At 39.2% G+C, this 13649-nt stretch overlaps 1 protein-coding gene and 1 long non-coding RNA gene across 2 annotated transcripts in view; both read right to left on the bottom strand.

Annotated features, from left to right (window-relative positions):
- DCDC2 (doublecortin domain containing 2) overlaps window positions 1-13649 on the bottom strand; it is a 169771-nt gene that overhangs the window by 73530 nt on the left and 82592 nt on the right. The window lies entirely within an intron of this gene.
- LOC111736788 lies at window positions 5506-9242 on the bottom strand. The gene is made up of 2 exons (XR_002779264.1): window positions 8116-9242; window positions 5506-5811 (listed from the first exon to the last, which is right to left on the bottom strand). It is a non-coding gene; the product is annotated as an uncharacterized LOC111736788 (long non-coding RNA).

Below are 13649 nucleotides of genomic sequence, written 5' to 3'. Positions count from 1 at the left end.
CTTCAAGAGAACTCTAGGCGAGCTCCTTACATCCACCATCCTCACCACCTCCCAAAACCTGTGTCAATACCCATGCTCTTCCCATTCTCGGAGCTGTCTAAATTAATCCTCACCTGCACAGCACTGCTTCCAAGCCTCTGGTCTTGGGCACCATTCTGATACCTCGGGCCTAAATTCTGCTCCAAAGCCTTACATCTTTATTTCTGTGACTAGACAAAGGGGAATAAAGTTGGAGCTTTCTAGGAATGGTAAATTGTGAGATGGGAAATACATGGGTAAAACTAAGAGAAGGATTATTTCTAGTAGTTATTGCTATTAGACACCACTGGTCTCTTAAAATTGTAGGCTGGATTTCTTGAGTTATCACTGAATCTACTTTATCCTTATTAATCTGTTACCACTTCGCTATAGACGTTATCATCGCAAACCACATAAGTTTTTCAGGGTCTTTCTGGACCCTTTCTGATCCCATTCTGTACACAGCCATCAGATCAGTCTCCCTAAAACATTACTTTCACTACATCAGACCACTTATGCACACACTCATAATCGCAAATGCCTTGCCTCTGTAGCTGCAGGACAATTTCTAAATGCATTAGCTTGACATTTTAAGCCCTTTATGATGACCTGACCTCAGCCCACCTCTATGGACCAGGCTATTATCACTTTGTTAATATTGTCCCCTCCAGCTGGTGTGATCTATGAAATACAAACAGAGTAGTTAAGCATTCTCGCCTCTGGATTTTCACTCAGGCAAATTCCCTGGGACTCACATCCTTGTTTTTCCAGTTTCTAATTTCAGATCAAATTTCAGGTTCTCTGCAAAACCATTTCAGCCCAAAATAACTGCCTTCCTATTAGTACTACACTCTTATATTTGGAATTATAGACTTCCCTGTATCATTAAATCTCCGTACATGGGATTCTGATTCTAGCCAGATCACAAGCCCTTAAGGGCATGGACTATGTCAAATATTTCTAGACTCCCATAGCCTTTGCTCAGTGAATGCCTGCTGACAGATCTGTCTGGTCAACTACTTTAACAAGCAGAGTCTAAAAGAAAGGGAGATGCCATGCTGGCCTGCTGAGTAAAGCCACATACCTATGGGGATGAGGGGAATGGCTAAAAGCAGAATTTTAAGCAGAAGATAGGTCAGAGCCAAAGGAAACCATGTGAAAACATACACAAATTCAGATACAGCTAGACTAAAAGAGGAAGCCATGATAAAAGCCAACAAGAGAGCAAAGGGATTTAATGAGCAAGAAAGTGGTATAGTGGCAATCATTTCTCAGTGTATACAAATATTGAGTCATTACATCGTACACCTGAAACTAATATAATGTTAAAGGTCAATTTTACTTCGCTTAAAAAAAAAATGAGCAAGAAAGTAAAAAGCAGATGGTAAGGGGAAGATCAGTCTAGGGGGTTCCAAAGCTAAAGTACAAAATTAAGAAACTTGACCTAACTGACAAATACAGGACACAGTTCTCAGCAGTGATAGCACACAAACATTTTTCAAGTACCTCTGGAATTGTTACCTAATTTGGCCCTATGCTGAGCCATAAAGCAAGTCTCAACAATTTAAAGAGATTGATATTAAGTATGTTCTATGACCATGGTGGAATTAAGCTAGGAATCAAAAAGGATAACCAGAAAATCCAAAAATTTACTGTTTTGAAAATAAGTAATACAATTTTAAATAACCCAGGGTTAAAATCAAAATAACAATGGAAATTTTAAAATATTTTATATGAATAATGAAAATAAGACAAATTAAAACATGTTGGATATAGCTGACTCTGTGCTTAGAGGAAAATTTATAGGTTTACATGTATATATTAGAAAAAAGACAGACTAAAAATCAACGTTCTAAATATTCACCCTAAGAAGTTAGAAAAAGAATAACAAGTTAAACTCAAAGAAAGTTGAAGGAAGGAAATAATTAATATGAGGGCAGAAATTAAATAACAAAAGACAAATATATACTAGAGAAAAATAAACAAAGTAACAATTAGTTCTTTTAAAAGACTTGATGGACCACGGGCTGGAATGATTATGAAAAAAGAAAAGAAGATTTACCAATATGGGGAAATGAAAAAAAGTATTTTAGTATAAATCCTGTAGACATTTTTGAAAGAGAAATAACTTTACACCAATAAGTTTTACAATTTAAATGAAGTGAGCTTTTAAAACATAACAAAACTGATGCTGGAAAAGATTTTTAAAAAACATGAATATTAAAGAAATTGAACCTGAAATTAAAACTTCTCATAAAGAAAACTCCAGGTCTAAGTGACTATGACCAACTTGGATTTATTCTAGAAATACGTATTAGTTTGATGTCCAAAAATCAATGTAATTTACCACATTAGAAGAATGAAGAGAAAAAAAATCATAAAAATTATAAAAATCATTTCAACAGATATAGTAATGGCATTTAATTTGATTAAAAAACCCCTGCAACTGGAGATTGAGTTAGTCATCAGTGGCTGATGATTTAATCGATCATGCCTACATAAGAAAGCCTCCTCCTCCCCCTGCAAAAAAAAAAAAAAAAAAAAAACCCTAAATGACCTAAATGACGGGGTTTGGAGAGCTTCTGGGACGGTGAATATATCAACATGTTGGGAGGGTGGCACACTTGGGGAGGGCATGGGACCTCTGTGTCTCTCTCCCCATACCTTGCCCTACGAATCTCTTCGATCTGGCTGTTCCCGAGTTGTATCCTTTATAATAAACCAGTAATAGTAAGTAAAGCATTTTCTTAAGTTTTGTAAGTTGTTCCAGCAAATTATCAAACAGAGAGGCGGGTAGCAAAACCCCTAAGTTTGTAGCCAACTCCGACAGTGCGAGCAACCTGGGGACCTGATACTTACAATTGGCATCTGAAACAAGGGCAGTCTTGTAGAACTGATCTCTTAAACCTATGGAGTCTGATGCTAACTCTGGGGAATTAGTGTCAGAATTTAACTGAATTGTACAACACCTATTTGGTGCTAGACAGTAGGAGAAATGGCATGGAAACACCACCACGTATTTGGTGTTGGGAAAAAAAAGAACCTCACGCTGGTAGCATTCTATTTCTTGACCTGGCTGCTGGTTACACTGGTCTACTTGATTTGTGAAGATTCATCAAGAAGTCTACTTCAGATCTCAGCTCTTCTGTGTGTCAGATGCCAGTAAAAAGTTTGTTTTGAAAAAGTGTGCCCAATGTTGTGTGTGTGTGTGTCTGTGTGTATGTGTAGCTAGCTACTCGCCCTTCTGGCAGATAGTTGGATACTCAAGTAAAGAGAAGAATCTTCAAAAATTGGAAATTTCTGCCAGTTAGAGTCTAAGAGAATAGAGCTCAAGAAAAAAAATAAACAGAGGAAAGTGAGTAGCCTGCATCTGTGTATGAACAGAAAAGGGATTTATAAGGATGCTCAGAAGTGAGCCTCTGTAAAATTTTGCTTGGGGGCCAACGTTTAATGTGAGAAATTAGAAATGTAAATAATCTTTAGTCCAAAGTGGCTTTTAAATCCTCTAATAATGGAAAATCCGATATCATGTAGAGAGCACAAAGAATAATTTCACATTATAAACTGAAGAAAATTTATCAACTCAGTTTGGTTTTAAAAGCCTCTGTTTTTTAGAGGTGTCTTCTTAAGGCTGATATCTTGGCAACACAGTACACTAGTTCAGGGGCCATCTGACCATTTTTTAAATTAAATTACAACAAGATTAATTTTTCAGTTTTCCCCACAAAGAGCTATATATTGCACCTCAGCTCTAACACTGATTTCGTAAGTCAACTAAGCAGTCTTTTCTCTAACCTATTATTTCTCGTTAATTTGAATAAAATGTCTTGGCTTACATGGAGGTATATCTACTTTGTTTCAAGACTATGGCAGGCAGAGACCCTGTTAATCTCTATGCCACCAGGAGATTTTTGATTAGCAAATCTGATTTAATCAACCTAACCTTGATTAAGAAATATCATCATAAATAATTGCAATACCTAAATTCCAATAAAAACAAAGCAAAAAAAAAATCATACAATGTTTGAGAAAATTCAGTCATTCTCTCATCAAACTTTACAGAGAGCTAACTGCATGGTAGAAACGAAACCTGATGATAGGCATAAGTGCCAGCTCTTAGCCTGTTCACGAACCAATGAGGAAGAAGGGCATGAGAACTAATGGTCCTATTACAATGTAAAACCCCTCCAATGTCAAGCCGGTTGCTGCTGTGGAGGCAGATGGAGGAAAGGCTCTACTCTGAGAGGGTCGGGACAGTTTACAGAACAGATGATGCCACAGTGAGTCTTTAAGAGAACAAAGTTGACGAGAACTGAGAGGGCATTCCAGGCACATATAAAAGGCCATGGAAAAGGTTCATGGAATAGAGACACTCTAGAAAGTATTGCATGCCCCGTGCGCACATAGGAGGCTGGTGGAACATGAGGTTGGACAGAAAGGCCGAGAGTGGGAAACTTCTGAAGGAATTTCATTAGGAGAGTGTTTCGTTTTTAGAACACCACTCTGGCAGAGCTGGGAAGGATAGACGGCGAGGCACTTGGAAGACCTTCAGGAGTCTGTGAAAAATAGGAGCTTAAATTAGGAAAGGGAGAAGGACGAAATTCAAGAGACTCTGAGAAGGTAAAATCAATGCAAATTAGCCCTAATTGGGTGTGAAGAAGAGGAAAAGTCTAGGCAGACTTCAAAGTTAATAGGATTAAAAGGATGGAAGGAGTGACAGTAGAAGGGATTGGGATGGAATGGGGCTGGGTCTGTTCATGTCCTGAATTATCACTGCAAACTGATGGAAACTGTGTACTCTTCCTCTAACCCCCAGCCACTAACACAGATCTTGGTGTCTGGCTTGATGGTACCCCAAGACAAGGGATATGTGAGGAAAACTAAGTATATAGAGGCAATTTGGGGCTTGGAGAATTCTCTCTCTCTCTCTCTCTCTCTCTCTCTCTCTCTCTCTCTCTTTCTTTCTCTCTAACCATATGCGTGCAGGGTGCCTGTGAGAAATCAAGGTAGGAATTTCAAGTAGTAAGAAATATGGACCTTTAACTAAGAGAAGTGGTTAGCCTGGAAACGAATTTCAATGTCATGTCTATAAGGAAGCTGTTGAGAATGTTAAAGCCTTTAGCGAGGGATGCATAATAGTGAAAAATGAAAGCCTATTACTCACCTTAAGAAAAAGTCACACTTTCGGGGGGGGGGGGAAGTGGGGGGTGGTGGCCTTTAGTGTAAACAGTGATGTTCACTGTAACTATTGTGATTTTTAAGAAGAGTACATGGGAAATTTTGCACTAATCTGAGAAAGAGTATTAAAATAACATTGTAAAATTAAACCATTGATGAAAAGCCTCCCCACCACCACCAAAAAAAGGGGGAAAAATTACAGCAATTCTCCATTGTCCAATAAACAAATTTCTAAACAACATCTCCCTTTCCGTGCTCATATTAAATTAAATTACTATTCTAATTTGGAGGTTAATTAACACTCAACTACTCTGAGTTTAAAATGCATTAGAGATTTAAATGCTGAAGGAAGTCCTGGTTTTCTTTTTTTTTTTCCCCCCTCCAAATTCTATGCCCAGAACTTCCTCTCTCAAATAAACATCAATTCCCTATCTCAGAAGTCAGATTTAACCTCTCTCTTTTCTCTCTAAGCCTTTACATGTTGTACTCCATTCTGCTGCTTGCCATATCCTACCTTTAATGCAGGGAAGAGGCAAGAGAACCAAATTGTTAAATCAAGCAGCATTCAGAGACTGCAATATGCTGATGAGCCCTGCAGCCAGGCCAGGAGAAAACCTGCAGAACAAAGGAAGATTTCTGCTGGGATTGCTGACAACCCATTTCCCACACCTGTGAAGGGGAAACCGGCGACAGGTCTTTAAGTGGCTGCCCTGCACAAAATAAAATTGTTCATTCCCTATGGCTAAAACCATTAGGGAGCCTATGGATTAAATGCTGGGAATTGCCCTGCAGGCCTTTCACATTACATATTCTTACCTTTTCACACTACATACACTTATCCTTCCTCACTGTATGTCCATATCAAAGGACATGGGTAAACAAAGTCTTTAAACTGTAACTCATAGGAACTAAAGAATAATATATAAACTGAAATCCCCTGGGTCCCTCTCAGTGCCTTTACTCTGTCTTTCTCACTGTCCTCGTCTCTCTCTGTTGTCTCTGGCCCTCTGAATCTCTCTTAGGCTCTCTCACTCTGCCTCTGAGAGGAGACCATGTTCTGTCTACAGACTGTTATCCCTTCTCCAATAAACTTTCCTTTTGACTCTAACTTTGGTGTATGTTAGAATTCTTTCTTCACTCTCTTCCAAGAACCCTCTTCTTCTTTCAGAGCAGGGCTTGGCCTCCCCCCACTCAGGGGAATTTGCCCTGTCCTGCATCACCTTGACCTAGAGGCACTTTCGTGTCTCCAATTCAATTTTAATCTTCATTTTTATGCCTCTCCTCCAAGGAGAGTACTCACCATGCTGACAATAAAACGTGATGGAGCAAGGTGAAGTAAGGAGACTATCTAGAAGCTAACTAGAGTGAAAGAGAAAGAATGCTTAAGGTTCTTTTGAGTTTAAAAAAAATTTATTAGAAGAAATGATTGTGTCTGCCCAACTGACCTTTTCTTCCTCTCTCCTTTCTATTTCTTCCTAATCCTACTGACCTTTAACTTTATTTTTCAAAGACTTCTTCAACTTTGGGCTTCAGACTAGAGCGGTAACTGTGTCTTGGAAGAGGGAGGGAAGCAGTGAGAGAGCAGCCACCTAGGGAACCATGAATTAATAACGGGTTCCTCCCTCCCCATCTCCAGGCTCTCTAATTCTAGGTACTCAAGATCCTCATTTCTGGCTTGGAAACCAGTCCAAACTAATTCATGTCTCCTTAATAGATAGTGCTATTAACCAAAAGCCTCTTTAGGCACTTCCTACTTTATAAAAGTGTTTTCTCATTCATTTTCATTAATGTTCCATTATCATAAAAATGCTAAATAACCATAATCATGCTTCTAAATTATAACCTCAGGGTGAACCTGAGAATAAAGTCTAAAGAGAATTTGATTATTCTCCCAACTAATTTCTAAAAATTAAACAGAAAGCCTGCTTCACAAATGAAAAAACTGCCTTATATCCATCTACCTACTAAAGAAACTTTTTATTCTTTGGTCCCTTCTGTCTGAGATTTGCTCAGAAAATAAAAATTCCTAAGGGATGGCCTCATTCATCTAAACATTATTGAGTGCTGCTGGACTAATTAGATCTGGAACTCTGTCTTGTTAGCAAACCTTACCAAATTGAAAATGTAATAAATCTCAAACCAGCTAGCACAGAAAGCTCTGGAGAAAATACAAAGTCCATTTGTCCATCATGATGTTCACTGCTTCCTTTTAAGTTTCTGTCCCGGATGGCTACTCATCCTGTCTCTCAGAACAGTGACAGCCCACACCACTCATTCCAAAATTAAAGTTATTGAGAACTTTGGTATCAATGAGGGATAAATGATGCTATTACTATTATTATTATTATTATTATTATTATTAATAAATATAGCCATTATTCCCCTTTGTTCCTAATACATTCTTGGGCCAGTCTGACATGGGAACTACTTATTCTTTCAACTGACCTTTTTGGTGGTTTTACAGTTATAGAGGAATAGTCATTCATTTTCAGATTGCTAAATTTTCACCTCATATTATAAAAAAAAATTTAGAGTTCTGAACTATCATTTTCTTCATATTCCTCATTAAGTACAGTTTAAATCAATTTTTTTTACTATTATTCTTTGGTGTTCAGTTACACTACATAATGACTCTGCCTCTGTTTTTCATCTGAGATATCAATGCTTTTTTGCTTTTCCTGGTGTTATGCTCACAAGATTTATAACACTGCACAAGCTACAATGTATGGAAGATCATTGCAATGACAGGACTTAGGGTTAAGTGCTTTGCATTTGGTCTTAGCTTTACATAAAACATACACAGAATCTCTCCAACACATTTAGGCCATAGACAACTGTAAATCTGATTAAGGCCACTGTAATCATGGGAAGAACTCTAAACTTGGGGGCAAAAAGTTCTTAATTCAAATGCTCTGATACCTTGAAAATAAATAGCTGCCACTTATTAAATGCCTTCTTGCTTGCTGTGGGCTGGAAGATACTAAACCTTTCTGTACCTTAGTCTTCAGATCTGTAAAACAGAAATTATTATTTCCATTTATGAATAATATAGCTTCTATTTAAGAATAATACCTACTCCTCAATGTTTGTTCCATAAAACAAGTGAGGTAATTCAAGATATAAGTGCCATACAAATGTTTTTCATTCCTATGTCTTCACATCCTCTTTCTGTAATCGCTCCTGAGTTGGGGTTGCCTCTTCTCTTCTAAGGCTATGTACAGTCTTCCCTAGGGCATCTTCTCCTTCCCATTGGCATTGACTCTCACCTACCGGCTGATGATCCCCAGATCTACATCTGCAAGAGGAGTCTTTCCGCTTTTAGCTGACCCATGTGCACCTCCACAAATACCATGTAGGTCCCTTTAACTCAACATGCACATTTCTCTCTCCTCGTGTCCACATTTCCTAAAAATTAATGACACCAATCATCTCCCTTGTTACCCAGGCCAAAATGCTCAGTGTCCCCTTGGATCCCATTTACCCTTTCATACCTTCCCATAGGATCTCAGGTCGTATTCATTCTGTCTCCCATGTATTTCTCCAATCTGTCCTCTCCTCTGTATCCCACTGTCAAAGACTATCGAGTCCATCATCGTTCTTCTCCTTGTCTATGGTAGTCCTTCGAAATTTCCATTCCTCCAGAAAATCCTCTTCTAAGCCCTGTCTGTATCTTTGTAGCCCGACCCAGAGGTCTGTTACAGCTGCAATGGACAGTTCCCATATACTTCCAGGCCTTCCTACCTCAACTTTCTGAGATTCTGCCTGAGGCCTTTCTCTGACCACTGAAGCACATTTAGCCTTGGTGTGGGACATGCCACAGTACTAGGAATTTAACATTACAAGAACAGCTCTTAACCAATGCAGGACAGGAATTGGCAGACAAAGATCCCAGTTTCTTCACTGCTGCAGGGGACAATTATGAGGTGTGTTTCACATACTCAGAGGGTTCCCGAAGAATTCAGCCCAAGTTGCCCACAGGGGACCCCTCCTATATGCTGTCTTCCCTTCCATGTCTTACCTGCCCAAGGTTTCTGCCCAAGGATCACCTCCCAAATGAATCACTTGTACCCAAGTCCTTTTTCTCAGATCCTCAACTATTAAGCAAAGTTTTGGGGAAACCCATATTAAGATGAACGGAAATGAGAATGTCATCAGATTTCTTAACAGCAACAATGAAAGTAAAAATTCAGTGAAGTAATGCATTCAAAATTCTGAGTGAAAAATATTTCCAACCAAGAATCCCATGTCTATCCAAACTAAAAATTAAATGTGAGAGTATGATGAAGACATTTTCAGACATGCAGAATGTGATAGTGTGATATAATAAAAAACATATTTCAGCCTGTCCATGTTTCCTGACACACAGCTCCTAAAATCCTTGTAATTTCCTAAGTGATAAAAAAGAATGGGAGCATCTTTTGCTATAATATTTGTCCTCAAATCCTCAAATAACTTGATAACTCAAATAACTGCAGTTCCTGAAATAGCTCCAGAACTAAGGTGAAAGGAATGTCTTATTATTCATTACAAGCCCTTTCAACCACATCTGAGTTCATGCTAATGAGGTGACTTTTTAGAAAAGCTCCTAAGGATTGGGGGCTGGTTGCCAAGAGAACCAATCATGTGATTAGAGGATAGAAACTTTCAGCCCCACCCCTCCCCCACTCCTACCTCTGGGGATGGGGGTGGGGGGAACTGGAGGTCGAGTTAATCACTAATACCCGATGATTTAATCAATCATGCTTATGTAATGAAACCTCTATTTTAAAACAAATCTATGCAAATGAATTTGGAAAGCTTCCAGGTTGGTGAATACAAGGAGCTGCTGGAAGGGCAAGGAAACTCCACACCCTGCACTATACATCTCTTCCACCTGTCTGCTCCTGAGTCCTGTCCTTTTTAACCTAGTAAGTAAACTGTCTTCAGGAGTTTATGAGCTGCTCTAGCAAACTGCCAAACCCAAGGGTCGGGGGAGCGGTGGTGGATTCATCGCGGGTGAGTCAGAAGCACAGGAAACAACCTGGACCTGAGATTGACATCTGAAGTGTGGGGCAGGAGGCAGTCTTGTAAGATGGAGCCCTTAACCTCTAGGGTCCTTTGCTAGCTCCAGGTAGTGTCAGAATTGAATTAAATTGTAAGGTAATGGGCAATTGGAGAATTGCTTGGTGTGGGGAAAAAAACCCACACATCTGGTATCAGAAGTGTTCTGGGTAGTACTGAGAGCAGAGTGGTGAATGGAGTAGAGAAACAGGAAGAGACTTTCCTTTCACTGAGTCTCAAAACCTAATGACCCATCTATCTACTCATCCTCAGGAAACAACTAGGAGATGTATTCTGCCAAAATTAGAGTCAAGCAACAGACAGGCATAAGACCCTGGAACTGAGATCCATGTAGAAAAGAAGCACGAGGAATTCCCAGAATGATGGTAAAGAAACATCTGAGACAACATATGTACTGCAGGCCTAGAAAGCAACCTTTGCAGACTAGAACTAGAGATATGAGGGCTCCACAAGGGAGTGTTGCAAGAAAAAAAATAATATATGAAACTCATAGGCTACCCAGTGAGTTTTGCTCTATGTATTTGGTAAAGCGGCATCAATAGTCCACTCTCCAGCCCCTGTACTTCAAGATGGCCTTCAGAAACAAGATCCATTCGTGTGGTTGTTTTTAGAAGAGTTTGATTTGGTCATTAACTAAGCATAAGAAAACTCTTTGTGAAATCCTGTTCTGGGAAACTAGAATTTCAAATGTTTGCCAGTGGCTGAGTGGTCTCTATCTATAAATGCAACTTAAGAGAAATACAAGATGCCGAATAAGATGGTGTAAAAGTGGCAGTGGGGTGTGTACGTGTGTGTATCATCTCTGTGTGTATATGTGTATGAGATTAATAAATGGTAGAGGATGCTTAATCAGTAGAGGGGGTATCAGACCTAAGGTAGGGGTCATAGAGGAAAAGATTTCCTCACCTTGACCCTGGAACCATCCTCTTACTCAGTAAGGGTGTTATAGCTTCACTCCCACCGACATGAAATCTCTTTAAATTCCTTTATAACCAGTAAGGGAACCAAACCTGGCAAGTCAGGGTATGAAACAAACAGTAACCTTGCCTCTTGCTATAATTCCTCAATCTGTCTGAACATGAGAGTTTTTAAGAGTATGCTGTCAATTTTATTTTTCCCATCACTAATAAATGCATCACTAATAAATATGAATAGTGTACACACCATTGTGAATTCATACACTATTTGTTGATCAAGGGGACAGTAGACTATAGCCCTGAGGGGCATAGAATCCAGAATTTCACTGCCTGGATTTGAGTTAATGGAGGCCAAGACAGTAACCTATACAGACTGAAGCAGTGAGCCTGAGCTTCCACTATTGGCTGTTTATTTGAGCACATGCAAACTCCTTAACCTTTCAGTCATTCGGCTTCTTCGTCAGTAAAATGGGGTGATGATAATAACACCTACGTCACAGGACTGATATGAAGATGAATGAGATTGCATACCAAAATGCTCAGTCTAGTCCCTGGCACAGAATAAACAACAGAAAATGTGAGTTGTTTATGTTAGCTATTGATCTGGTCAGAACCACACATAAAGAAGGTGTCTCATTTAATTTTCATCATAAATTCCCCCATGCCTTATAACCTTCAAGGAAGCAGCAATGTAGAAACACATTGAGGACCCCAATGCTTCTCAAATTGTGCTCTAGAGAACAACAATCCTGCCACAGTAACAAGGACCCAGAGTTGGAAAAAGCGTGGACTATTTCCATACAAAAGGCTCTGAGAAATCCAGTAGCAAAGAAAATGCCTTAATTTTTTGTATAATCGCACATTTATATTTGAGCGTGGAAGTCTTATTATAAGTAATATCTGTTAAGAGCCTATAACACTACTGTTCCATGGAACCCACTTTAGGAAACGACAGTAAGTTCTCTGGGTAAGAGCCTCTACCTTTAGATCCTCCAGAAACGCTACACAGTCCCAAGGGGTCGTGGAGAAGTGCAGGCACTGGGCTGCCAGCCTAGGCTGTAGGAGTTGCCCTCAGTGATCTGGGTGGAGGATTCCTGTTTCTTAGTATGGCACAGCACTCTCCATAAAATGACCCCACCTTTGTATTGGCACCCTTACCATTAAGCAAAACAAAGCCTGGTAGAAATCTAGCTACAATCGGTCCATAGGTGACAGACACATGCTCTTAACCTGTGTAGTGGCAGAGGAGACCTGTCAGCTTTGCAGACCTCCTGGTGAAAAGTGGTTTTATTATGGCATTTTGAAGGGAATGAAACCTTGCCCAATTTCACAGAAACAATTTGGTATTATTATTATCTAATTTCATAAGATAAGAATAAATGGAGAGCTTTGAACCTGCAAAGTTCAAAAGCACTTTATATCTTCCTTTATCCACATTGTGATAGAACACTGCATGCTGATTTGCAATAAAAGTTATATCTTATTTAAAAAACAATGAATAACTGAGCAGGATAAAAATAGAATTCATATATAAAATAGGCAATCGTCTACAAAAGACACCAGCATGTTACATGGGTGGGGAAATATCTCTCCCCTGTGTTTAGTACCAAGTAGTATTTAGGAATTGTTCTAGACACCATTCTGAACACATTTAAACAGATAGGGTCTTGTTCTCTGGTTCTGTGCTGCTACTTTCTACATGGACAAAATTAATACAAAGGCCTAGGGGATGACTTACTTCCAAGAAGGAAAAACATGTCAATGCTTACAACATAAACAGTTTGACATTTACGAGTGGTAAATGGAGTTTGGTCATTGAAGTGAAGAAAGAAATTGCTTCTACTTCATCAAGGAAAATTTACGGATAAAGATATAATTCTGACTATTGGAGGAAAATGTGTAAGTGCTGGGCAGCTAGTACGAAAGAGAGAAAACGGAGTTACCTGGTGATTAGCAAAGTGTGTGGTGCATGGTAAGCGCTTAGCACATGTGTCTAGAAGAAATGAAAGTGGTATTCTAGGAACAGGAGTGGGCTTCATAAGTCTAAAGACTCATGAAACATGGGGAAGAAAATCCAGATGCAGAGAAGGGCTTGGGTTATAAGAGTTTAAGTCCTAGGATATTCAGGGATGTGTGTGTGTGTGTGTGTGTGTGTGTGTGTGTGTGTGTGTGTGTGTGTGTATGTGTGTGTGTATGCGCGCGCACATTTATGTACATACATGTATAAAATTTGGTCATTTGATAAATAAACTATAGAGATCAGTCTCAAAAATACCTACTTTCTTCAAGATTCCCAAACCCTGAAAAAGTGGATCTAAATGCTGAAGACTTAAGCTCAGTCCTGGCCTGGTCTGTTCAAGAGTAGAGGAGACCCATTACTACACCACATTGCTGAAGAGAAAAACTTCCTTGTTATTAACTCACTCCTACTGCCTACAAAACAGAAAGGGCTCAAATCAATCATTCCCATTTACA

The sequence above is a fragment of the Pteropus vampyrus genome, unplaced genomic scaffold (assembly GCF_000151845.1).
Source record: "Pteropus vampyrus isolate Shadow unplaced genomic scaffold, Pvam_2.0 Scaffold22, whole genome shotgun sequence".
NCBI classification, from domain to species: domain Eukaryota; kingdom Metazoa; phylum Chordata; class Mammalia; order Chiroptera; family Pteropodidae; genus Pteropus; species Pteropus vampyrus.
Note: the sequence above shows the minus strand (reverse complement) of the source record. Positions and strands in the feature narration are given on the sequence as shown.